Source organism: Onychostoma macrolepis, chromosome 19 (assembly GCF_012432095.1).
Source record: "Onychostoma macrolepis isolate SWU-2019 chromosome 19, ASM1243209v1, whole genome shotgun sequence".
Taxonomy (NCBI): domain Eukaryota; kingdom Metazoa; phylum Chordata; class Actinopteri; order Cypriniformes; family Cyprinidae; genus Onychostoma; species Onychostoma macrolepis.
Window position 1 is genome coordinate 20,092,953 of NC_081173.1, and position 3,679 is coordinate 20,096,631.

Here is a 3,679-nt window from a genome sequence, read left to right on the forward strand (position 1 = left end):
TACTTTGTGCGTGGTTACATGTTATTTCAGGCTTTTCATTTCTGTTCAAGTTCAAGTTGTCCTAATTCATTGTGTAGTTAGACCAAAGACTATTGTTAGACTCATTCATGACTCATTCACCTATAACTAAAAGTCATTTTTTACAGTGCAGTGTAGCCTAGTCTAATTAATTTGAATGCAAATTAATTTTGTTTAGATCTGTTAAACTTTTGCTTGCAATTAATGCAATTAAATGTGTTTAAGTGACTTAGAACAACATAATGATATTGAAAGTATTCTGTACACAGATGTAAAGTACAGTACTATTACATACAAATACAGTATACTCTCATAAATGACACTGTATGTCAAATATTATGTTGTAAATTACACTTCATAGAGTTCATAGCGCAAGAGCTGGTGATGAAAATTTCAACAATAAGTTTTATTGGAGTATACTGTATAAGAAAGTGTATTTAAGTTTAGAAGAAAAAATACATTTCAAGTGCATTAATGCACATGGTATATTATAGACTAAATACATTTAAAATACATTAACAAATGTAATTTTTGGAGAACACACTTAAGTTGAAATTAAAATCAATTATTTTACATGTGCTTTAGTATACTGATAAATATATCAAAATAAGTGTACTTATTTAAAACACAATAAATCATAATTATGTAAAATGTATGTTTAAGTAATACTTAATTAGACATTATTATAAAGTGCATTTTTAAAAAGTGAACTTAAGTATATTAAGACCTATTGTCATTAAAGTGCACTCTCTTTAAGTACACTTTAAGTGGCCTTTAATTTAAATTATATTATAGTACACTTTTACTGCAATTAAGCACACTTCTTTTTCACAAGGGAAGGCTTCAATAATATCTGTCTAATGGCTTTTGATTAGAGGAACTATTTATAGACCCTTTTCCTGTTTCCCCTTTCCCCCTGACCACTTCACTAACGATAGCTATGAAGTCTGTTAGCTTGTTTTTTTTAATAATAACTGGAGAAATTCCGATTTTACCTGCATATGTAAAGTCACTCACTGTCCGGGACCGCATTATTTGAAAAGGTTAACTTTAATGGACGAAACCAGATTGGTCGACCTGTACTCACTCAAAGGATGGACGATCTGACAGGATTACCTCCGCTTGAGTGACTCACATCTAACGTGTATAGTAAGGACAAACTCACAGTGTATCTAGTCATTAAGATGTAATATATATTTCAATTTCAGCAGGCAACTATTTTTACAGCTACATTATTATTCCAGCCACAATTACTCATAACAATGTATATACAATTAGCCTACACATGATAAGCATATAAATCGTCAGTTTGTTGTTTTACACACATGCACACAGACATTATTTCATACACGACATAGTACTGAGATCCAAAAGAAATCTTTAGACGCGCCCATAACAACAAAAGACAATACTTTATTGAACCTTTTCTGATAAGAAGCGTGCGCTGCAAACGTGAGCATTTTTGACGATCGTTTCTCTCCAGTTCGCTCGTTTTATCCCGTTTAACCACAGCTGTCGTCGTTTTTTTGGTTTTTTTGGTTTTTGTGTCTGGCAGTGGCAGTAGGTATGCGTTAAAATTTCATCTTCAATATTTCAAAATTCTGACTTTATTCTCACAATTCCGAGATTATATCTAACAATTCTGATAAGAAAAATCATACTCGTCATAGCCTACTCTCTTTTGAGTTTTGAGTTGAGTATTTTGTTTGCAAGAATTCATTCGATTCGTCTTTTTCAACGAGTGATTGCTATTGAATCAAAGGAGTCGGACTGCGCTGCTGGCGCCATAAACATCTATACGAGTGACTCTGTCTGATTCGATTCACTTAACCATTCAAATGAGTCATTTGTTTGTGAATCAAACTGAGCACGCTGTTGTAGCATTACACCCGCTAAGACAATTCAATATGTGCAATCTGAATTTAATAATAATATTTATTTTGTGGTGACACTGCCGTGTGGGAAGCTCTGGCAGAGAAAAACACTATAGATACGTAAGAGAAAGCCATAAAACGTAAGTGCATCATCTTTTGTTCTTGAATGGAGGCCTAATCTGTCTACTGCACTTGAGCAGGTTCAGTTTTTAGAGTGAATGAAAACTTTTGAAGTATAGATATGCCGTATGATGTGATTAAAATCATACTTATTTTACTGTGGTGGGGATTATTATGAGCAAACAAACTTAAAAGTTTAATCTGAACACTATATATATGTAATCTGACATAATTTATTTGATTTGTTTTACAGAAATTCTGAGCTGCTGCATGAACATTCATCAAACATATAAGGTGCGAATTCTGGGTCTGGTTCTAATGATTGTAAAAAACTGTAATGCTTAAGATTAAATAATTACCTTACAATATACATTTGTACATATTTCAAGGCTGCAATTTGGAAAAACCTTTCAAGCTAATGCTGCTGAAATGGAGGTCAAGGGAGGTGGCTCCAGCAGATCAAAAGGGTGGACTTCAGGAGGCAGACACACTCTGTGAGTTTAAAAGACTCGTCTCTTTAACCTTCCATACACATGACGCACTATCACATTTCTATAATTCAAATCTCTTAAAGGATTTTTATGCTGCACCAATTAGGGTAAGCAGCAACACCTCCTATAATATCTAATGTACTTGTTAATTTGTAAGAAGAATGACATCATTGCTTATATTAGTTGCTTATATACTGTCTCACCCTTATCACTAGGTTACAGTAATCAGCAGATCCAGTCGGTATCCAGACCAGACGGTGGACCTGCACCAGGAACGACCACAACACATCCCTGAATGTAAGCGGAGACCATGTCAGCTAGATGACAGATCCCTGTGAAGACCTCACTGATGGCCCCAGCACAGATCCTCAGCAAAGACTACGAGAACCAGACAAGCCCTCTGCACAGACCCTTTTTACCAGCTTCACCTGCTAGCATGATATTACTTCATGCAGAAGAAGTTGGATGAAATATTCTGAATGATATCAATCCACAATCTGATTTGGGTTGCAGCCTGGAATAATCACACCACGTTCATTCGTTTGGCCAGAGGAGACTGTTTCCTGACTGAGCCGGGTCTTGTTTGGGTTCCTTGTCACTGTTGCCTTTTGTCTTGCTTGGTTGAAGACACCTAATATTCAGCAATATTATTGACTTGACTGCACTGACACCATTTGATAAGAACTGAACTGAATTATGACACATAATGTTTTATATATGAAGAGTTTATTTGCAAAAACAGATAACTCCGTTTTTTTAAATATTTTTAAAAATCATGTTTTTTTATCATGTTTTTGTTTTATTGTGTTAGTTAGCTAGTATTTATTAGTTATTCTTTACCTAATCAAAATAACCTGAATGCAGTTTGATTGAGATTAATTGGAATGCACAATGAAAAAACATGATTTTTAAAAATTGTTAAAAACGAAGATATCTGTTTCTGCAAATGAACTCTTCATATATATATATAATATACAGTAAATAATTTACTTGTTACTTTGTGGTTTAAAAATTGTGAATGTTTATACTGTAGTGCACTTGTTCATATATATTTATATTAAAGCATTTGGTAATTTTATAATTAAAGCCTTTTTAATGTTTTTAAATGGTTGTATTTGTGTTTCACTGCTGAATTACATTTAGCAGTTTCTGGGCCACATTTGGCCCGGGGACCAA

At 33.7% G+C, this 3,679-nt stretch overlaps 1 long non-coding RNA gene across 1 annotated transcript; it reads left to right on the forward strand.

Annotated features, from left to right (window-relative positions):
* The first annotated feature begins 1,677 nt into the window (after positions 1-1,677).
* LOC131526043 (uncharacterized) lies at positions 1,678-3,222 on the forward strand. Its single transcript, XR_009267365.1, has 4 exons — positions 1,678-2,032; positions 2,266-2,306; positions 2,402-2,506; positions 2,719-3,222. It is a non-coding gene; the product is annotated as an uncharacterized LOC131526043 (long non-coding RNA).
* Positions 3,223-3,679: the final 457 nt, after the last annotated feature.